Source organism: Erinaceus europaeus, chromosome 3, assembly GCF_950295315.1.
Source record: "Erinaceus europaeus chromosome 3, mEriEur2.1, whole genome shotgun sequence".
In the NCBI taxonomy this organism is placed as follows: Eukaryota; Metazoa; Chordata; class Mammalia; order Eulipotyphla; family Erinaceidae; genus Erinaceus; species Erinaceus europaeus.
The window spans coordinates 170211317-170235668 of record NC_080164.1 but is presented as its reverse complement, the minus strand read 5'-3'; the positions used below and the strand labels follow the sequence as shown (position 1 = coordinate 170235668).

The 24352-nt window shown below is 38.4% G+C and overlaps 1 protein-coding gene and 1 pseudogene across 1 annotated transcript in view; one reads left to right on the top strand and one right to left on the bottom strand.

The window, feature by feature from the left end:
* Window positions 1-24352, top strand: part of LOC103114228 (cytosolic beta-glucosidase) — a 287653-nt gene that overhangs the window by 176786 nt on the left and 86515 nt on the right. The window lies entirely within an intron of this gene.
* LOC132537977 (U6atac minor spliceosomal RNA) lies at window positions 23316-23431 on the bottom strand (annotated as a pseudogene).

Here is a 24352-nt window from a genome sequence, read left to right as displayed (position 1 = left end):
ATAATCTTTTGAGCCCAGTGGACTAAGGACCAAAGGCCATTTTCAGCTAAGACAGCATAATTCTATTAGGGAAAAGCCCTTGCAGGGGGAAATTGTCTGTGCTAAAAATCTGTGCCCAAATTAAAATAACGGGGCTGGGGGGAATATTTCTATAAAAGGCTTTATGATACTAGTGGATAATATTATACTTGCCACATTAGGATCTGGGCACCTAAAGATATAGGAGCATTTTTACATGGCATATGGTCCTTTTTGATTCAACTTAAGCCTATGCAGTAAATTCATTCTTGGGTGTTTGATCATTTTGAAAGCTCTGCCAAAGCATACCCTTGTTCTCATCAAGAAAACGTCAAAAGTAAGGTCTGCACATTTTTGCTGTGTGTTGCCTCCTTTAAGATTGATGTAATCTCCAAACTCCATTTTGGCTACAGGTATTGCGAGTGGAATTTCTCTGTACATTTGCAAGGAGTTTTGTGAAGATGAGTACTGCTAATATTGCTGTCTCCATGTGGCATGTCAAATATTTTTAAATGCGTACATCAGTTTAGAATGGATTCATTAGAAAGGGGTGAGTTGGAAGAAAAAAAATAGCTGTCACCACAAATGCTGTTCATTCTCCAGGGTGACAGAAAGCTAGAGTCGCAAGGTCTGTAGCTGTTGACTAGCTCAGTTCACATATCTCAGCGCTGGCTGTACTGTGGGCCGTCTTCATTGATTGGACAGCAGCTGCAAATTTAAAGCTCATGCTACATTTCCCTAATTCCATGACAAAGACAACATGAGCAATGGACTGTCACATATTTGAAAATTGTGCCGTGTAAGTAAACAAAGACACAGTTCATAATTCTGTAAAAGGACAATGGCAACATTTATTTGAGAATTAAATAATGGAACAGATGATTCTTTGAGCTTCAGTAATAGATCAGGGAGTTTAGCACCACTACATCTGTTTCCTGACCTATAGGAAAAGGAAGCACTGACTTCATTTCTGCCATCTTTCATTTGGCCATCTTCTTCTCTTTCTTCTTTCTACCCCTTGTGTTCTCCCTTTCTCTCCTGGGACTTCATCATTTTTTCATCTATCGTCTTTCTATTGTGCCATCCACTCACGTCACTCATATTCTTACTCTTTTATCATATATTTTTTAAGAGCTTATATTCCCTCAGGAATAGGACTGGCACTGCCATGGTTCTGTGACCAAGACAGGTATATCTCCAAACCTCATGAAACTTATGATTTATGTTGAATCAATACTAGAATCTCCACCCTCATGAGCAAGCACATATTTAGGACACCCGTGAAATGGGAGTTGCCATTCTCAAAAATTAAGTTAGTAGACTGAAGAGGTAGTTCACTTGGTAGAGCAACTTCCTTACCTTGTGTAGCTCACTTTTTAAAAAAATTTATTTGCTTATCCATTCCCTTTTGTTGTCCTTATTGTTGTTACTGCTGTCGTTGTTGTTGGATAGGACAGAGAGAAATGGAGACAGGAGGGGAAGACAGAGAGGGGGAGAGACAGATAGACACCTGAAGAGCTGCTTCACTGCCTGGGAAGTGACTCCCTGGCAGGTGGGAAGCTGGGGCCTCGAACCGGGATCCTTAAGTCGGTCCTTGCGCTTTGCGCCACCAGCGCTTAGCCGCTGCACTACCGCCCAACTCCCTGTGTAGCCCACTTAGAACTCTAGTACCACATGGTGTATGTTGTCCCTGAGCCAAGCTCTTGAGTTATGATGTTTCTCCCTTCTCTTTCTTTTGAAGTCTGGAAAACAGTGTTATAATTACACATCAAAAGGACTCAATCTCTTTCTTTCTTTCTTTCTTTCTTTCTTTCTTTCTTTCTTACAAACACACACACAGACACACACACACACACACACACACACACACACACACACACACACATACACGACATTAAACTTAGAATATGAGGAGGGTGTTTAAACATTTTGGAGGACATCTTCAATATAGTCAAGAAGGGAGGTATCAAAACTTTGCTGGACATTTTAAACTTATTGCAAAGTTCTGATTTTTCCCCACTTCATTTCAAAGTCCATATGGTGTTGGAGGAGATACCATTATCTTGTCAGAACTCAGGGCCTCTAAAAGTCTTAATAGAGAACATGTGGGGAGCAAGTAATTAGACAGTGACACTGAGCAAGTAATTAGAAGTGTGATGAGAACTGCAAAGGAGAGATACAGGGAACTATGGAGCATATGACAGGGGGCTAACCTCCTTTCTTGTTGATGAAATCTAAGCCATGCCACATTTCAAGCTGTAGTCATGGAATAAAGCCCTTGGAAGAATTGATTGTAGTGCCCAGAGTGGACAAGGGGTTCAGAGATGGAATCACCCTTTCTAACAGTGCATAAATTAGATAAAAACTCTGTTCTGAGCATCCAACAAAAAGAATGACAGACTCTTTAAAAATGACTTACATAGAATAAAGGTTTTTTTTTTTTTTACTCCAATAAAATTAAATCATTGAAAGATATAAACTTCAAGAAGTGAAACTGTTTTTTGTTTTTCAGAACTTTTTCTACATAGTATTGGCAGAATTTATTAACAGATTTGATATTTTTTCCCTCCACAGCAATCTCATGATTCTTTTTTGACTGAAATAATTTATACAATTATACATTGAATAAAGGCTGTGCATCATGATTACTTTTGATGCTATTTTTAAATCTCCAACTAGAAGAGGAAGAGGAGCTATTTGCAAGAAAATGTCCAGCCACCCACCTTGTATGAATAAGCTGTTCTTTTGGAGACTTAATACACGGACTGTTGACATAGGGACTGCTTTGGGGATGGTTTTGTGGTAGCGTGGGTGGGCACATATTACATGGTTCTCAGGAAGTGTATGTCATATTATCTAGGTTATTGACCTTAGAGTTGCCAATAGTTTTCAAATACATTTGGGCATCAGTTTCACCAACAGGACCAGAGGTTACTGAGACCCACCACAAAGTTTCTGATTTAGCTGGTCTAGGAAGGAACTTGGAGATGGGCATTTCTTAAGATTTCTTGCTGCTGATTTTGACCACTTTGAGAGCCTTGGAGTCTTTTCAATGAATCAACTAATCATCACAGTGGGGAGATGGAGATAACGTTGGCCTGAGAAGCAGACAAGCAGGCTAGGACCAGGTAGATGGAACTGGAGGAGATGAAGCTAAATTCAGTAAGAGGTGGAAGACGACTAACAGATTATTTTACTCATATGCACGTTATAGGTAACTAAAGCAAATAAACTTAAAAATAGTGAAAACTATTTCTTAGACTTTGTGAAAAGTGTGTTGATTATCAGATTTAGCTGGTATAGGAAGGTGGGCATAGGAACTTTGGTGGGAGGGTACAATGAGACACACACACATGTGTAAAGCCATGTAAATAAATCCTTATAATTTGGTAAACCAGTATTAAAATCACTAACAGCAAAATTTATGTAAGCAGAAAAAGAAAGTGTGAATAGAGTTCCAGTGTCACTGTTTAAATGTCTTGATGATTTTTATTGTCATTGAATTTTTCCTAGTATTTTCCCTAGTTGTAGAATACATGCTATTGTAATTAAATTGTTACAAGGATCCAATTAGACAACCTGAAATCAATTTTTCAACTGAAATGAGTCCTCTACATTTAAGAAATCTTCTTAGCACTAATCATATTGATAGATGTTTTTATCTGGTTTATCCATAGAGCAAATGATCTAGCATTGGAGAAGGTGTCCCGAAGGGTAGAATGAGCCAGTTTCTGACTTTCAGCAATCATGCTTACAGGAAAAATTTCAGTGTAAATGATTAAATGCTACCTATATGGAATTATAGGGAAAAAATGGTGGTGACCAGTTGTCTAGTGTTTCTGGGAATTTCTTTAATTGTTGCATTTAACAAACTAATAATTTCTGAGAGAGGAAAAAAAAGAGATACCAGATTTCTTAGTTAAATCCAGTTCTGGATAAATGGTAAATCTCCTTTGAGAGCCAACAAACTATTGTATAGTTTAAGTAGTGTTTTGTAACAAAGCAAAATGATATACTGAGAAGACAGGCAAGAGCTCTTATATCTGTGTAAAGAAACTCAGGTCTCTTTGTTGACAGATTCTTTCATATTTGTCATTTCAATTTCTGATATACTTACCCAGTGTTGGGTTTACTTTATTCCAACTTAGTACAAATTTCAAAAAAAAATCTTAACATGAAGAACCTTTCTGTCCCCATCAGGTAAAAATAATAAATAATAATGAAACCTCCCATTTTGTTGACGGTCAGGTCATCTTCTCCAGACACTTTATCTTTCGTCTCTGTTGAGCCCTGCCTGTGCTCAGCTCTTCCGAGAGAAATAGATGATTCTGAGCCCTGGTGGAAATTTGAACATCAAAGTGTCCTCCAAGCATATCTTTGAGATGTACTGGGAGTACAACAAAATTGAAAACCTCTCCAAGATGTATTCAGACATCCTTTATTTGGTCATTAAGCTGTTCATAGAAACTTATCACTTTCCACTGGTGACAGAAAATCATTTAGAGAGGCCCCTCCTGTCCAATAATGACAAAGAAAACATCCCTGAGTATCAATTGTCCTGGAGGTGATTGTTCTGAGCCCTGGGTACATGCAATGCAGCTTTCCTAGATGCCCTTAGCACTTGACTTGAAGTATGGTTTTCCCTTCAACTTTTACATGTTGACTTGTTTTTTAATGATTATAGCTAGAAGATTTCCCCCTAAGAGACTGATCTGTAATTTTATATCACTTTTTTAAAAGAAAAATAATAGATATTGTTTAAAAGCATCTAAGACTGGGGGGAGGGGAGGCTAAGCTGTGGCAATGACATAGAGCATATGTGTTATAGTGTCCAAGGACTTGGGTTCAAGCTCCTGATCCCATCTGCAGGTGGAAAGCATAACAAATGGTGATGTAGTGCTGCAGGTGTCTCTCTTTCTGACTCTCTGTCTCCATCTTTTCTCTTGATTCCTTTCTATCTCTTTCTAAAACAGTGAAACATCAACAGCAAAAGGACTCAAGTCCAAGTTAATAGATTGGACTCCATTATCAAACAGCATTGAATTACTTATTCTACCTTCTCTAGTTCTCTGACCTTGAGCAAATAACCTTTCAGAACCCCAGTTCCCCTACTTACAAAATTAGTCTAAAATATTTCCTTCCTCACAGATTTATAATGATTATATTATAGGATGACTATTCCAATGAGACTGCATGCTCCTTTAGAGAAGTCTGTGTCCATTTAATAAGATAATTTGCATTGAATAACTACTAGATCATATTTATCCAGACCCTATTTTATCCTTCCATTTTGATTACTTACATGTCCAGTATAGACTAAATTAGTATGCTTGCTAAGTTAAGTTAAAAATTTACATTTTGCTTTTTTTTTTTTTCCCAAAGTGGAAGGGTGTGTGAATCAACTCCATATAAAATCTACTCTATTAATTTCTCATACCCTCTTTTAAATGTGTGAAGGCTTTCATTTGGACACTGTCATATTAAAAGAATGAAATGGTAAAATTTCATTCTAGGTCCTCTAAGCCTTAGTATATTCCCTGAGGACATTCTTGATGAAAACTTGACACAAAAAAAGTTTTATTTTATACAGGATAAAATATATGTAAAAGACCATGACTATGTTACTATCACAGTTTACATTCTTGAAATTTGTATCCAATATTTGATTTAGGTATTTTGTTCCAGTGAAATAATATGTGTTATAGAGTAGAAGCTAATAAGATCTGATACAGTGATTTTAAATTGAATTTCATTAAAAAATAAGAGCATAAAATGTCTCCCTAATAGTCTTAATTAGGGAAAATGGAAGATCATACTATTTGTATATTAATGCACTAACTTAGATAATTGGGATGATATAAAATACACTGTGAGAAAAATAGGAAGTGTGGAAGCCAAGGGAAAAATAACCCTCTGCTTTCCAGTTACCAATTTTGTTTTGTTTTGTTTTTTGGTTTTTGGACCAGGGAGTCTCACCAGATGTCAGACATATTGTCTTAAAGTAATTATTCTCTGTCATGTGTATAAGTCAGTACTGTCCTACTGCAGCCCTGGCTTTGTAGTGACTGCTTTTCCTAGAAAAGCATTATTCTAAAGCTCACTGCTTCCTAACAACTGCCACTTGTCCTCCTGATTATGGCATTGTATGAAAATAGTGCGTTCATTGCAGGGTTCTCACTAATCTCTCTCCTTTCATCCAGAGCTTTCCCGTTCTCAGAGAGCTCTATCTTTGCATTTTTAATTGAATGCTCCTAAAAGTTGATATTCATGCAATCGGCTTGCCTGAAATCTCTGATCATTCCTCCCTATGAAGGTCTTATCTGCTTCCTTTATGTTTCATTCTGGTTGGAGAGTGAAATTAGACTTGCTTCTCTAATTGGAAGCCACATGGGGCATCTGTATCATGTTAACTGTACCCAGAATTCAATAGCTACCCAGTACTCTGAAACAGAAGGTTGCCATTTTGTTAAGCCATGGAATATGCTATTGGGCATTTTACAGAATTGTCAATCAGAACAGAATGGACACTAATTGCTTCTCCCACAGCTGTTAACATTCTTCTTCAGTGGCCGAGCAACTCTTAAGACAGGAACAAACTCTCGGAGACATCTGAACACTTCCTACAGTCCTATGTGTATGTTCACAAGGTGACATCTGGGATGAGCTATAGCTACTGAGCAACATGAATGAGGAGTGAACACTTCTAAAAAAATATTTTAGAAAGAAGGATATGGTTCTGTTGAAAGGATATAATGACTGGATAAATAAACACTCTGTGTTTAAAATTTGGGAAAACATTTGTGTTGCTGTGATGTTATGTGTCACTCCATCACAGTGTTATCTACTGTAGATACGGTGAGTTAAAGAATGGACACAGCGGAGAGTTGGGCTGTAGCGCAGTGGGTTAAGCGCTCGTGGTGCAAAGTGCAAGGACCGGCATAAAGATCCCGGTTAGAGCCTCCGGCTCCCCACCTGCAGGGGAGTCGCTTCACAAGCGGTGAAGCAGGTCTGCAGGTGTCTGTCTTTCTCTCCGCCTCTCTGTCTTCCCCTCCTCTCTCCATTTCTCTCTGTCCTATCTAACAATGATGACAACAACAATAACTATAACAACAATAAAAAACAACAAGGACAACAAAAGGGAAGATAAATAAATATAAAAAATTAAAATTAAAAAAAGAATGGACACCGCAATCCATTGGACTTCTTAGCCATAACAAGATGCTAAAATGTCTCCCTATATTTATTTTTTACATAAAATAAAGGAGCAATGTCAGTTTTGCTAGTATTTAAAGTAAAGCTTTGTGACCAAACATGTTATTGACTAATCAGTTTTTAATATTTCTATACAACAGTGATAAAATATCAAATATTTGTTATCTTATAATTTTGTTGTTCTGCAATCTGGATGCTATGAATACGTTACTTATTTATTTATTTGTTTATTTGGAGTGGTGCTTCTGGGGTAGATCTCCAAGAACGACATTTTTTGATTATATAGTAAATCTATTGAAAGTTTTTTGATTTTTTTTCTGTTAGGGTTATTTCTGGGTCTTAGTGCCTGAACAACTTTACTATCCCAAGAAGTGTTTTTTTTTTTTTTTCATATGCAGAAAGAGGAAGAGGAAGAGAAATAGGTGGAGAAAGAAGAGAGAGAGGAAAAGAAATGATTGTAGGTAGGACTAGGGAGCTTGAGCCTCAGTGTTTGGGATGGCAATGTGTGTACACTCTACTTGATAAGCCATTACTCTGCCCCAATTTTAATAGTTTGAAAAATACATACTGTTTTCTATAGGGACAAGGGCAATGTCTGTTCTCATTAATTGTTTTTATTTCTTCATATTTTTGCTATCACTTATATAAACTATTTTGTAAATATTTTAGTTTTTATGTGATCACTGTTGCATATCCTTTTTTTTAAAAAAGTCCTTAAAATATAGAAGCCAATTTATTATATGTATTATAATATATAATATTATATATGGCAATTCTTATATATATATATATATATATATATATATAGTATTCTTTTTTAAATTCTTATTTGTTAGATTGAGACAGCCAGAAATCAAGAAGGAAGGGGATGATGGAAAAGGAGAAAGACAGATATACATCTGCAAGATTGCTTCACCACTTGCAAAGCTTTTCCCTTGTAGGTGGGGACCAGGGGCTCAAACCTGGGTCATTGAGCACTGTAACATGTGCCCTCAACCAGGTGCACCACCACCTGGCCCCATAAAAGCAATTCTTAGGAGAATGCCATGCAAAAATTGTTCTACAGACTATTTTTCCAAATACCTCTTTTAGTGGACATAGGAGGTGTTATTTTGGCTGAAACTACAAAGGATCTTAACCAGTGGAGGCTACCCAATAGTAGAACCAATATATCCAGTGCATAGAAGAAATCACTCATTGGACCAATTATTTGGGCAGAGTCATAAAGTTTTCTCACATTGAATGAAGAATAGTTGGGCAGTGAGTGGGGAGGGGCAGTGAGGAAAATGGATTTGTTGAACCTTGTCAAAGTCTCAACACCGGTTTCACCATATAAGACACAAGAGAAGTGTTTCCTGAAATGTTCTGTGTTCTGTCTGGATTGGAGAGAAATACAAAGTTTTAGTTCACGTGTGTCTTTCAGAAATAAAAACAAAAAAATAAAAAAATCGGAATCTCTTTTCTCTCTCCAAATATATTTGACCAATTAATCTAGCACAATCTTTTGTTTTAGTTTTGTCCTTTATTTTTATTCCATGGAACAAATATAGGAAATATTAGGTTCAGTGACATAAAAATAAGATCTCTTTCAAGTTTATTTTTTAATTCAGGAATCTTGACATGTAAAGTATTACTTGGTTATCTCAATACATAGTTCATGGGTATATTTTCCTAAAATATTTAGCTCGTTTTAATATTTTTTGATTAAATATAGTAGGTTAGGCTCTCTCTTTTTTAAATTATTATATTTATTTATTTATTGGATAGAGACAGCCAGAAATTGAGAGGAGATGGGGGGAGAGAGGGAGAGATACAGAGAGACACCTGCAGCGCTGCTTCACCACTCATGAAGTTTTCCCCCTGCAGGTGGGGACTGGAGGCTTGAACCTGGTTCCTTGTGCACTGTCACAAATACTCTCAATCAGGTGTGCTACCACCCAGCCCCAGTTAGGCTCTCTTAATAAACATGAAAAGATAGAGAACATATCTCTTTTTCAGAAACTATACTAGCTTTCTTTAGGCTGTATTCTTGAGCACAATGCTTTTTATGCAGAAGATACTTAGGAAAGGTTTGTTGAGTGCATTAATATTTAAAAGGCAGGGCCCTTTGAACACTTAGAAACATGAACACACAAGGAGAACACAGTACATGTATATAAAATACCTCAGTTTATTCTGGGTGACAAGTAACATTACATTTTGTTATCTCAGTGTTGCCATAAGTCTAGATATATGTTCCTGGAAAATAAGACTGAGTTTATCATCATTATAAATTAATAAGTTTCAGCAAAGATTACACTCCTGAAATTCAAATAACCCTTAGAATTGAAGTTGACATCTCTCCACAAGATGGTCTGATATGACTGTGACTTTCATCTTTGGATAATAGAGTATTATCTGGTTATAACACATAATTCAATTAACATTATCTCTTAAATTTCTCCATCCTTTGTTGACATGCTTAAATATCTTCCTCTTTTATCCCTGCCTCTCCATTTTCAATCTTAGAAACTACTGTCATTAATCTATATCGTTTGAAGTTATCGTTTCGCTTCAGCTAGGAACCGTTTCACCCTTATCATCCACAGTGCATCATCTGGGCTGTTCTCTATATTGTGCATTGCCATCAATATTACATCCCTATATATTTTTAATCTCAGCCAAGAATGTAGTATCATCTTCAGTTCTGGTCAGATAAAATAAGTGTTCTATCGGATATGTAAATGATCCTGTTCCCCAGATAAATTAGGAGGTTTTGCTTTCGGTGTAGTAAAAAAAAAAAAAAAAAATGTATCTTTATTCTTAAATCAGACATAATGGAAACAAGTGAAATGTTCAACACTGGTGTATTTTAAATGATCATTACTTTCCCTCCATGTGAAGGGAAAAAAAATGACCCTTGCAACTCAGGGCTTCTTCTGGAAAATGAAGTCTTTTCATTTATGTACAAAAGAGGAGGGTCGGGGATACTTAGGAAAGCTTTCGGTCTTTCTCTCTCCAGCTGTCAGGTTATAACAGTATCGGCCTGTGTGTTCCTAGGCTGGAAGCAGAAAGGTAGATGCCTCCAACGCAGCCTGAGAATTCAAATCCAGTATGTTTTAACTGGAAGGAGTCTACGTAAGACGCGGTCCAAATCTGTTTTTATGCTTGGGGAGACCGGGGTTTAAGAAAATAGAGTAAATTCTTAAACGGAAACAGCTCTCAAGCCTGTATCTGAGATCAGGTTTTCTGATACCTAGCACAGTACTCTTCCTACTTTATCATATGATGGTACTGCCTTTAGATTGAGAGACAGACAGACAGGAGACAGAAAAAGACAGAGACTAGAGCAGGGCTTTGCCATTGCATATAGCGTCAGATCTTGAACCCAGGGACATGCAAAGTATTCCCTCTCCAGCTGAACCACCTTCCTGCTCTCCTTACTTCTTTTATTCAAATTTACTGAATATTTAAGTGAAAATTTTATGAACAAATCATAGTACTCAGGTTGTAATATGAAAGCACTAAATAATTTAAAGTAACAGAAAAAATGAAAATTTAAGTTACAACTAGCTAATATAGTAACAGTGAAAATCTGAACAAGAGAGTTATTCGTGGCTAGGCCCTATAGTATTAAAATAGTGTGTTCCTTCAGTGGATAGTAAAGTTCACAGAAAGAGAAAGCTAGAAATATTAAGCTAGAAATCTCAAATGAAAGAGATAACATTTGAGAGTTTTGGATTTGATATTCCTCTCTAGAGGTCTAGTCTATACTGACTGTAATTGCATTTTAGAAAGATAGTGAAAGGCTGGTGAAGTAACTCACCTGGTCTGTTACCTGTGACCCAGGTTCAACATCACGGTGCCTGTGGAACTGTGAGAAAACTTCAGTGTTCTGGTTTCTCTCTTTCATCCTTTTTCTCTTATTTATTGCCAAGGCTCCACTGTTCTAGGTTGACTTTTTCAGGTAGAAAGAGAATGCCAGAGACAGAGGAAAAGTTATTACAGCACACAACCCTTCTCCAACTTTGTGGGAGGCTGGACTTGAACCTGAACGGTGCTCATATCAAAGTAGTTATCCTATCCAGGTGAATTAGCTTGCTGGCCTTCTCTTATCTTATTTGAAAAAAAAAAATCAGATGAGAGCCAGAAAGCCCTGATGACAGAAAGAGAAAGAAAGAAAGAAAGAAAGAAAGAAGAAGAAAGGAAGGAAAGAAGGAAGGAAGGAAGGAAGGAAGGAAGGAAGAAAGAAAGAAAGAAAGAAAGAAAAGAGAGAAGGGGTGACTAGGAAGAAGTTGATGATGTTTTGAAATGTCTAAGTAAATAAAGCAAGTGATTAAGGTGTAGATATATTTGCATATCTGCAGGGTGCCTACTGCTAATATCTTTATTAAAGACCTGGGAGAGAGTCTGGGCAAAAAAAAATGTACTTCAAAATGCAGGAAGATGAACAATAACAGTAAGCAGCAGGAATCACTCTGGCATTGAAAAGCAAATTGTACCCAGACATTCGATTTATTACAAAAGCAGTCACTTCCATTTTGATTAGATGTTCAAGAGAATTACGTCTTCTTGAAGACTTTTAGGCCAGGGGCTAGCATCTGGCATCTTCTGGTTTTTGTTGTTGTTTGTTTCAACAACAGTTAGCACTGTTCAGCGGGTGTTGGTGATACTAGGGATTGAACCTGGTACCTCTGAACCTCATGTATGATTTTTTTTTTTTGCATGAGCATTATCAATCTCCCTGCCATTTACATCTTCATGTTTTAAACTGTGTTTCTTCAGCAATACCCACGTCTTCCCAGTGGAGGGCACCTTAGCTCGTCCAATGATTGGCATCTGACTGTCTTCACATCAGGATGTCAGACTGATGACATTTTAACTGGCAGGAGAGGAGATCCTTCAACTCCTTGCAACACCCTAAATGACTACCAACTACTGAGGCTATAGATATATATTCCTAGTCCCTGGTTCATGTGCTTCCAAATCACTTTATATGCCCCAAGAAAAGGAGAGAAGATGAATGCTCGCCAGCTGGAGTAGAGCAGGCTGAAACTAGAGGCCACACCTCTGCCCCTATTCTGGTAACCTTTCCTGCTACTTCATTCTTGGTTGCCTGGGATTTTTTTGGACTATCCTTCATACTTCCCTCTTGGGCACAAAGAGGAGGACTCCAGGACTCTTCCCAGCTTCCAGACTGATGGATGATTGGCAAACTTTCCTTAAACCACATCATGATCTCTAGATGGAAAATTTTGATGAAATACTGTAACTTTGATGATAACATTACTGGGAGATATTCCATATGTCCATTCCAATCATTTGTTTATTATGAGAGAGAGGTGAAAGAGAAACCAGAGCACTGTTCACTTCTGGCATTAATGTAGTTTAGAGGATTGACCCTGGAACTTCAGAGACTCAAGCATAAATGCCTTTTGCATAACTATTGTACTCTCTTCCACAGGAGTCTCCTTATCTTTCTCCCAGGGCTTCTCTCTTCTTGCCTTTCTTATAGGTGAACTATTGATTCTCTGTAGCATGTTTGCAATCCTCTGATTCCCCACCCTATCCTTTTATAATTCTGTTTCTTTGTGTGGGATGTTCTTCTGCTTCTCTCTCTTCTTCTTAGTTTTCTTGAGATATGGATGAAAAAGTTGTATGCCCCTCATCAATTTCTCAGTTTCCAAAAGTCTCTGAAATAAACTGTACACAGTAACATATTCCTGCAGAATTACTTTAAAATATGAAAGTGGTTGCATTAAAATACCACCACCTTGCCATGTAAGGAGATGATACAAATATTCCAGAGAGATGGCTTGTCATAAGGAAGCAATACAATGAAAGCCAGTTCTTGTTTTTAAATGCTATGCCCAGAAGAGATCTTTGAAATTTTATAAACAGATGGATTCTTTTTGCTTGATTCACTAATGTTTTACAATTAACTAATTAACAGGTTTATTGCCAAAATTAGCAATAAAAAGTGTTCAGGAGCTTCGACCAAAGCAGTCTTTTGCAATTACATAGATACCAAAACAATCTGCATGATAGTTTGAGGCTAAACGTTGCTCAAATCAGAATTTCACCTGCTGTTTTCAAATAAAAGTTGACAAATACGAAAATGAACCCTGCAGATTTCCACACTCCTTCTATGTACACGAATCTCTGCCTTAATTAATATTAATTACAGGTAACATAAACTGCAGTTAGGCGGACAAAATGTACGCAGATTGCTTTCAAGTGTACAAAACTGCTTAGCAAACACAGTTCTGTCGGACTACCAAGAGCCATTTTTATGCTGTGTCCATCTGCCATTCTCTAGCCTGCAGGACCTTAAGCACCCTGTTCAACATGCTCTCCTACTGTTCCCCGCATAAGCCAGGTCAGTCTACAATCCTGGGAGTCGCCTTGGCCTTGTTCTTCAGATCCCAATTTCACCCTTCTCCACATATGTCAAACTTCAGCCGTATTCACATCCTTGCAGCTCATTGAATATGCCACCTTGTTATGCTTTAGCATGAGCTATCTTTTACCAGTAGTGACTCCCAGCTACTTTCTGTTTTGGTTTGGGCACCATCCCCACCTTATTTTGGGGATTTATCTTCTAGTCAAACTCTTGTTTCTATCTCCAGAGACTTAGCAGAGGAAAGAGAGAAGAGCAAGTTCTCTTTTTTGTTTTCTGTTCAATGCTTTCCAAGCATCTTGCAGTGGAGTGTTTTTTTTTTTTTTTATCACAACAGAAACCTCTAGCTCAGTATCCAAACTCTTAGAAGAAAAGAGGAAAGAGAGGGAGAAAGAGGAGAAAGGAAGGAAAATGGAGTGAAAATGAGAAGTAATAGGGAAATCATCCTTTTGCTTATTTTCTAGATTCTCTGTTGGGACTCAGATGACCCAAATTTCTCAGATCACCTCTTAGAATCCCCGCAGAAGTTTCACATAGTGCCACACCACTTATTTGTACTTCTATGTAAGCCTTGTTTTTCTTTTAGCTCTTTATTATCATTTTATTTTCTGGCATGAAAAATATATTATATCATTTGAGTTATAAGCTACTTGAACTGGAAGAAGAAAGAAACAAACTCAGCATTCAAAGGGACTTGGCAAAATATGGCCCTTTCTAACCCTGTCCCCACTAAGGCAATACCTGCAACCACTGTTGTGACCTCTCTGAAGATTCTTTGGAACCATCTTTGGCCTGTCACCCTTGGTGATTTCTGTCTGTGCCAGTTAGGCAGCTAACTTTCTCTCTCTCTCTCTCTCTCTCTCTCTCTATGCTTAACCAGAGTGAATATTATTCCTATGATTTTTTTTGCCAATTCATTAAATTAATTCCTTTATACTCTGTTCGATTCAAACCTACATCGTTGGGTAAAAATCATTTAGTTGCTTAATATTATGGAAGTGGGCTGAGCAGTGAGTTAAAGTGTCCCATGTGGATCTTTTTTACCTGATAACCTAAGCTAAAAGAAAAAAGAAAAAAAAACAAACTTCCTCCTGGTAGCCTTCCCTGACTTCTTCAGGAGGTAGTCTATGTACTTCCAAAGCACAGCAGTTTCACCACCACACTCAGCCATATCTGTAAACCTGTCTTCTGATTTTCCTTTCACTCCTCAGTAGACTCTCACCATGTAGAAAGTATTGGTTATATCTTGTTTATCTTTGTGTGCTCACTAACACAAGAGTGGTCCATTCTTCATGCTTTGCTTCTTATGAGAACAGATATACGTACAATATTCTTCTGCAAAAAACATCTTCAGGTTCTGTTCCTTCTTAGGAGAAAGTACTAGCATTCTAGCTCAGTATGGTTATCATATATATATATATATATATATATATATATATATATATAATTATTTATTTTCCCTGTTGTTGCCCTTGTTGTTTTTTTGTTATAGTTATTATTATTGTTCTTGATGTCATCATTGTTGGATAGGACAGAGAGAAATGGAGAGAGGAAGAGAAGACAGAGAGGGGGAGAGAAAGATAGACACCTGCAGACCTGCTTCACCACCTGTGAAGTGACTCCCCTGCAGGTGGGGAGCCGGGGGCTCAAACTGGGATTCTTACTCCTGTCCTTGCGCTTTGCGCCACGTGTGCTTAACCCCCTGTGCCACCACCTGACTCCCGAGGATGGTTATCTTTTATAATATGACCTTTCTGTCAGAGTAATCTCAATTTTAAAAATATATATTTCATTTATTTATTGGATACAGACAGAGAGAAATTAAGAGGAAAAGGGAGAGAAGGAGAAAGAAAGAGAGACATATGCAGTACTTGCAAAGCTTTCCCAATATAGGTAGGGATGAGGGACTTGAACCTAGATGGATCCTTGAACATCCTTAACATGTGCACTCAACCAGAAATATTACCACATGGGTCTCTCAGTTTAATCTCTCCACTTCTACTCTGTTTCAGGGACTTGAGGAATTATACTCTATGTACCATTATGTTGTCTTACATTTGGATGACAAAACAAACAAACAAAGAAAGGAAAACAATCTCAGGTCCTGGTGGTGACATACCCAGTAGAGCATAAATTACCAGGTATAAGGACTTGGTTTCAGGCCCCCAAACCCCATTTCCAGGGGGGAAGTTTCCTGAGTGCTACAGGTGTCTATTTTTTTTTCTACCTCTTTCCTCTATCTATCTATCTATCTATCTATCTATCTATCTATCTATCTATCTATCTATCTATCTTTTTTAAAAAAATATTTATTTTATTTATTTATTCCCTTTTGTTGCCCTTGTTGTTTTATTGTTGTAGTTATTGTTGTTGTCGTTGTTGGATAGGACAGAGAGAAATGGAGAGAGGAGGGGAAGACAGAGAGGAGGAGAGAAAGATAGACACCTGCAGACCTGCTTCACCGCCTGTGAAGCGACTCCCCTGCAGGTGGGGAGCCGGGTTCGAACCGGGATCCTTATGCCGGTCCTTGTGCTTTGCGCCACCTGCGCTTAACCCGCTGCGCTATCTATCTATCTATCTATCTATCTATCTATCTATCTATCTATCTATCTATCTATCTATCTATCATCTGTCTATCACCTGTCTATCACCTATCTATGTATCATTTATCTATCGATCTATCTATGTATTATCTATCTATCATCTATCTATCTATCTATCTATCTATCTATCTATCTATCTATCTATCTATCTATACAGAACTGGCCACCAGGCACAGTGGAGTCATACAGGCACCAAGCCCAGTGATAACACTTTTGGCAAAGAACAAATAGACAGACAGTAACAACCCCCCATCTTTATTTTCATGGATCTCTGCCAACTGAATATTTCTTTTTTTTTAAAGATTTTTTATTTATTTATGAGAAAGATAAGAGGAGAGAGAGAAAGAACCAGACATCACTGTGGTACATGTGCTGCCAGGGAACGAACCCAGGATCTCTTGCTTGAGAGCCCAGTGCCTTATCTACTGCACCACCTCCTAGACCACCAAACTGAATATTTCTTTAGTTGGAAATGCCCCATCCCTGCTTACAAATTCAATTTCTATATTCACTCCTTGGTATTCTGAAAGAAAAGTTCTACCCTGAATGTCACATAACCGTAGTTCTGTTAACATCTTTTTATTTGAGTTTTTAAAAAATATTTATTTATTTTCCCTGTTGTTGCCCTTTTTAAAATCATTGTTGTTGTTATTGATGTAATCATTGTTGGATAGGACAGAGAGAAATGGAGAGAGGAGGGTAAGACAGAGAGAGGGAGTGAAAAATAGACACCTGCAGACCTGCTTCACCGCCTATGAAGTGACTCCCCTACAGTTGAGGAACAAGGGGCTTGAACCGGGATCCTTCCACTGCAGGTCTTTGCGCTTTGTGTCACGTGTGCTTAACCCACTGGGCTACCGCTGGACTCCCTCTGTTAATATCTTAGTGAGAACTTAATATAGCACTGAGAAGAGGGAGCCTGAGGCTCCTTGTGAGTATGGACTCTCCCTGCCTATTGGTCACCACCAAACAGGGCAGGGCAGGAATTCTGATGGTTTTGTCATGTTGCTCAAAAAGCATGGTGCCTGGCCAATTATGAGAGTGTGAATGAAAGTGCTTATTAGTTGTTGATTCATTATCAGCCTAATGTTAAACTTTTCTTTTAACAGCTACCCATTTTACACATCATTTATGAAAATGTAAATGACTGTAGGTGGAACTTCCCCAGATGGAACTTTTTTTTTTTTTTCAGAGTGCTACATTAAAATACTCTGTTAATGCTGGATGTGGAAGCCTATCTTCTCGCTACCATCTTTCTAATCTGTTCATTTAGAATTCTGTTCCTTCACTTTTATACTTTCCTGTAGTTAATTTTTGCATTAACATTGTCTTTGACATTGTATTAGATATAATGCTTTAATTTTTTAGCATAATGTATGGAGAATTAGGTATACACAGTCTCTGCTGATAATGGTAATACCGATAATGGTAGTTCTAATGTTCAAACTCCTTGCATATTTTATTAAAATATATACCAGTATTTTATCCTAGTTTCTTTAGGGAGCTGAGCAGACTCTATTCAAGCAACTTCAGAAGAAATTCAAGCCTTATTAATTATAATATTTTTTTCTGAAACAATAACCTGTTGCTGGGATTTTTCATGGAGGAAAAATGCTCTGTAGAAAGAGATATCGACTATAGAGAATGAAATTCATCACACACACCTTTCTAATTCAGTAAGCTTGTGCAGAGTCTTGACAACACAAACATTACAGTCAAACCCACACCCAGGAACCAAAGTGGTTTCCAAGAAAAGCTGGAATAAGGAGTTGTATTCAGTGTTTCTTTTATCTTCCTTGACACTCCGGGGATAGGTAGTACAGCCAAATGGATGTATATGTTCAGAGTCCACCAGTCTTAACAGATCTCTACTTAGTCAACTTCCGGATTCATATCGTTCTGAATTGATCAATTCATAACACTAACTGCTACTTTAATTCCTTCTCATTTATTTATTTTTATTATTGGATAGAGAGAGAGAGAAATTTTGAGGGGAGGGGGAGATAGAAAGAGGGAAAGAGGCAATCGGGTGGTAGAGCTGCAGGTTAAGCACAGGTGGCACAAAGTGTAAGGACTGGCTTAAGGATCCTGGTTTGAGCCCCCGGTTCCCCACCTGTAGGGGAGTCGCTTCACAAGTGGTGAAGCAAGTCTGCAGGTATCTTTCTCTCCCCTTCTGTCTTCCCTTCCTCTCCTTTTCTCTCTGTTCTATCTAACAACTACAACAGCAATAACAACAACAGTAACTACAACAATTAATAATAATAATAATAAAAACAAGGGCAACAAAAGACAATAAAAAATCTTTAAAAAAAAAAGAAAGAGAGAAAGAGATAGACACCTGCAGCCCTGCTTCACCATTTGTGAAGATTTCCCCCAGCAGGTGGGGACCAGGAGCTTGAACCTGGGTTCTTGTGCACTGGAGTGTGAGGGTTTAACCAGGTGTGCCACAACCTGGCCCTCACATTCCTTCTCTAAGAGATATATGCTAACTTGCTAACTAGGACTCTTAGCAGTTTGAGCAGTCAGTCGGCTACATTTGTAAAAGTCGATTTCCCTCTATGGCCATAGCACATTGAACATGCCTGATCTCATCTAAACAATGGTTTCCTCATTTGTTTGAATATATCTTATATTACATTATATTTATTTTTACCAGAGGACTGCTCAAGTATGACCTGTGTTGGTGCTTGAGATTGAAACTGGGACCTAAGAGATTCAGGCATGAACATTTTCTGTAGAGCCATTATGCTATTTCCCAGGCTCTAGTTTTTTTTTTTTTTTTTTAGTGTGTGTACTTGCTTGCCATTTACTTTTGCTCATTTATTTTGAGATATATTTGAAAAAAATTCAATATATTTCAAATATGGCCTGTTTATCACAGGGCGAGCCTATGTGTTGTCATGAGACCTATAATTGAGATAAGTAGCACAGTTCACATTTTTGTATACTTATGTTTTCATAAAATGTACTATGCAAGTCATATATAATTTCTTTAACATACAATAATTATATAAATATCTAGATAACCAGTATTTAGTTTAAAAGCCTAGGGGGATGGGCAGTAGTGTGCCTGGTAGAGCACATGCACTGCCATGTATAAGGGCCCAAGTTTAAGTCCCCAACCAGCACCTGTAGGGGCAAAGATTTATGAGCTGTGCTGCAGTGCTGCAGGTTCTCCTCTCTCTCTCTCTCTGTCTCTCTCTGTCTCTCTCTGTCTCTCTCTCTCTCTCTCTCTCTCTCTCTCTCTCACACACACACACACACACACACACACACACACACACACACACACACTTGGTTAAGCACACACATTACAGTACACAAGGACTCCAATTCAAACCCCTGGTCTTCACCTGCAGGGGGAAAGCTTCATGACGGGGTGAAGCAGGACTGCAGGTCTGTCTCTTCCCCTTTAACTCTCAAATTATTCTCCCCTCTCAATTTATCTCTGTCTCTATTCAATAATAAATAAAGAAATATGAAAAAACCATAGAGAACCCCAGTAATAACCCTTGTAGGAGAGAGAGGGAGGGAGGGAGAGAGAAAGAGAGAGAGAAAGAGAGAGAGAGAGAGAGGGGGGAGGGAGAGAGAGAGAAGGCCTGTGTGTGGTTCCTATACTGCTTATGCTTGCTGCTCTATCAGCTTTCTTTCCAGGATAAGCACTATCCAGAATTTCCCCTAAATCACTTGCTGAATTCCCTTTATGGTTTGACATGAACACCTACAAAATACTGTTTCCAAAGGACATGTTGTGTCATTGTGTTCACTTCTGTTCTGTGTGTATGTAACATAATATGATTCTGTATTACAGAGATTTTCCCATTTCTTTTATTTACCTTTATTTGTTTGGATGTGTTCAGTAAGAGAAAATATTCTTATATTATTCTCACAGAATAACAGTTTTAACAGACTTATTTGACCAATATCACTTTATTATTCTCTAAGATGTTCAAGGATCTTAATTCTAATCATCTTGCTTAATTCCTCTTCCAATTCAAATCTTCTTGTCTATTTTATCTCCTACTTATATCAATACCTAAAAATTTTATGGTTATTTTGAATGGTGTCATCAGTGAAATCACAGGCATAGCTGTATAGAAAAGGAGTTTAAGTAGCTGGGTGGTGGAACACCCCATTAAGTGCACATATTATCAAGTTCAAGGATCAAGAGTGGTAAAGCAGATCTCTGCAAGTGTCTGTCTCTGCAAGTGCTCCTATATTTTTAAAGATGTATTTATTTATTCTAAATTTTCTCAATTATATATTAAAAAAAATATTAGGGGGACTATGGACCCAAGGTCATTGTGGGATGCAGAAGGTAGAAGGTCTGGCTTCTGTAATTGCTTTCCCCTGAACATGGGCATCCACTGGTCGGTCCATACTCCCAGCCTGCCTCTCTCTTTCCCTAGTAGGGTGGGGCTCTGGGGAAGCTGAGCTCCAGGACACATTGGTAGGGAAGTCTGGTCAGCATCATGAGGGATAAAAAAATAGGAAAGCTATCAGAGGAAGGGATGGGATACTGAGATCTAGTGGTGGGAATTGTGTGTAATTGTACCTCTCTCATCCTATGGTTTTGTTAGTATCTCCTTTCTTAAATAAATAAATAAAATATATTTATATAAATAAATATATTATATTTAATATATTAAATATAATATAATATATTTATTAGGACTACAAATCCACTGCTCCAGTAGCTATTTTTTTCCCATATTATTGAATAGGGCAGAGAGAATTTGAGGGGAAAGTGGAAGATAGAGAGGGAGAGAGAAAGATAGACACATTCAGACATGCTTCATCACTCATGAAGCGACCCCCCTACAAGTGGGGAACCTAGGACTCCAAGGATCCCTGTGGGAGGGTCCTGGAGCTTCATACTGTGTATGCTTAACCCGGTGCTCTACCACCTGGATCCTGGGTACAACTTATTACCCTGAGGATTGTGTCTGCAGAACACTCTCAGACCCAACCTTGTTTTGATTTTTTTAACTTATTTTATTTTTAAAACCTTTTACTATTTATTTATTATCGCACAGAGACAGAGAGAAATTGAGAGAAGGGGAGATAGAGAGGGAGATAGAGACACTTGCAGCACTGATTCACCACTTGTGAAGTTTTTCCCCTTCAGGTGAGGACCAGGGACTTGAACCTGCATCCTTGCGCACTGTAATGTGCGCACTTAACCAGGTGTGCCACTGCCTCTCTGTGCCACACTTCTGCCCCAACTTTGGATCTTTCCCATCAGCATACATTTAAGATGCCATGACATTCCTCACCCCCTCTCCTTCCCAGTTCTCCCTCCCCACAGTCTTTTACTTTGGTGTAATACATTGCACTCAGTTCAAATTTCAACTTATGTTTTCCCTTTCTGTCCCTATTTTTATTTAAAGTTCAACCCTAAGTGAAATCATCTGATATTTGTCTTCTTTTTGACTCATCTTACTTAGCATAATGCCTTCTCAATCCATCCAAGATGAAGCAAAGGATAGGCCTTCAGCATTTTAAACAATTGAGTAGTATTTCATTGTGTATATATACCATAACTTTGCTTTTTTTTCTTTATTTGGGGAATTAATGTTTTACATTAAGCAGTAAATACAATAGTTTGTACATGCATAACATTTCCCAGTTTTCAATTTAATAATACAACCCCCACTAGGCCTTCTGTCATCCTTTTTGGACCTGTATTCTGCACCCCCACCCACCCCAGAGTCTTTTAGTTTGGTGCAATACACCAATTCCAGTTCAGGTTCTACTTGTGTTTTCTTTTCTGATATTGTTTTTCAACTTCTGCCTGAGAGTGAGATCACCCCATATTCATCCTTCTGTTTCTGACTTATTTCACTTAACATGATTTCTTCAAGCTCTATCCAAGATCTGATGAAAATGGTGAAGTCACCATTTTCAATAGCTGAGTAGTATTCCATTGTGTATATAGACCACAATTTGTTCAGCCACTCATCTGTTGTTGGGCACCTAGGTTGCTTCCAGGTTTTGGCTATTACAAATTGTGCTGCTAAAAACATATATCTACACAGATCTTTTTTGGATGGGTGTGTTGGTCTTAGGATATATCCCCAGGAGAGGAATTGCAGGGTCATAGGGTAGGTCCATTTCTAGCCTTCTGAGAGTTCTCCAGACTGTTCTCCACAGAGGTTGGACCAATTTACATTCCCACCAGCAGTGTAGGAGGGTTCCTTTGACCCCACAAGCTCTCCAGCATTTGCTGCTGTTACCTTTTCTGATGTATAACATTCTCACAGGAGTGAAGTGGTATCTCATTGTGGTCTTGATTTGCATTTCTCTGGCAATCAAAGACTTGGAGCATTTTTTCATGTGTTTCTAGCCAATGAACTTCTGTTCTGACAGTGGTTTCTCTGTCCACACAGAGCAAGAAAAGGAATCTAACAGTTGTATCCCATCTCCCTACAGCTGGAGCTCAGCACTAGTGTTGGGGGGGGGAGGTGGAGGGGCTTCCCAGCCTGGGCTAAGCTGACCTCACTTTCCCTGTATCACTGTATCTACTGGATGTCCCATGGGGTTCACTGAGCACCCCAATTCCCAGGTGCTTGGCCCCTCTTTGACTATATGTATCTATACCACCCTATTGATATCCATCCATTTATCTATCAACTATCTATCTATTTAATTATCATCTATCTTTATATCATCTATCTATAGAGAGAGGAAAGAAAGAAAGGAAGGAAGGAAGGAAGGAAGGAAGGAAGGAAGGAAGGAAGGAAGGAAGGAAGGAATCATAACATTGAAGATCCCTTCAATGTGCTGGAGGCCTGTCTGGAACCAGGGTGGTACACATGACAAAGCAGTGCACTATCCAAGTGAGATATATATGTAGTTTCAATATTTTTACTCTTTATCTTTCTCAATCAACTTTTCTTATAATATTGAAGGTATTATTTTAATTCTTTTAAAAAATTATTATCTGTATTTATATATTAGATAGACACAGTCAGAAATCCACTGGGAAGAAGGAGATGGAGAGAGGTAGAGACAAAGAGACATCTGCAGCACTGCTTCACCACTTGCAAAGCTTTCTCTTTGCAGATGGGGGCTGGGGTTTGAACCTCATCCTTTAGTATTGTAACGTGTGCTCAACCAGGTGCACCCCGACCCAGCCCAAACCATATGTGCGCTGCAGGCCAAAGCCTCTTCTTTCCTTGCCAAGGGAGTGTTAACCTTCTCTCCTTTCATACAACACTGGTTTTGTTGTTACATTTATCTAATGTCTATTCCTTTGTAGATATTTATCTTTTAAGGACTTTTCAAAGTTAACCCAATTACCAAATAATGTGATGATAACATTAACTATCCATTGTCTTTTTGAACCCTAAGACAGCAGGAACCTCACATCTCCACTATAGAGCCCCTACTTCCCCCAGTCCTGGAACCCTTGGATAGGGCCCACTTTCCCGTATGCCTCTCCCAATCCATACCAAATAATATTGCATCCTCCGATCACAACCTAACCAACGCAACAATTGCCACCTCAACATGCTTCACCTCAGACTATGTCCAGAGACTTCACGTGTGGAATGACAACCCTTCAGCTTCATTACTGAAGGTCTCCGGTGAGACCTTTCCTTTTATAGTACACTCTAATTTCATCTCAGGTGGTTCACTTTCTAACAAAGTCCCAAAACCTAGATATACACCAGTTTCTGTGAGAGAGAGCTTATGTTCACACGTATCCATAAACTACTGCAAAATATATACCTGAAAACAGAAGTCCACTAGAGTTTGCAGTGAGTACCTCCCTAACACTTCCTCTCCACTATTCCAAGCTTGGGATCCATGATTGCTCAACAAATTGTTTGGCTTCATATGTTAACTCTGTTTTCAATCACCAGGTTCCAGATGCCACCAGGATGCTGGCCAGGCTTCCCTGGATTGAAGACCCCACCAATATGTCCTGGAGCTCAGCTTCCCCAGAGACCCACCCTACTAGGGAAAGAGAGAGGCAGACTGGGAGTATGGACCGACCAGTCAACGCCCATGTTCAGCGGGGAAGCAATTACAGAAGCCAGACCTTCAACCTTCTGCAACCCTCAATGACCCTGGGTCCATGCTCCCAGAGGGATAGAGAATGGGAAAGCTATCAGGGGAGGGGGTGGGATATGGA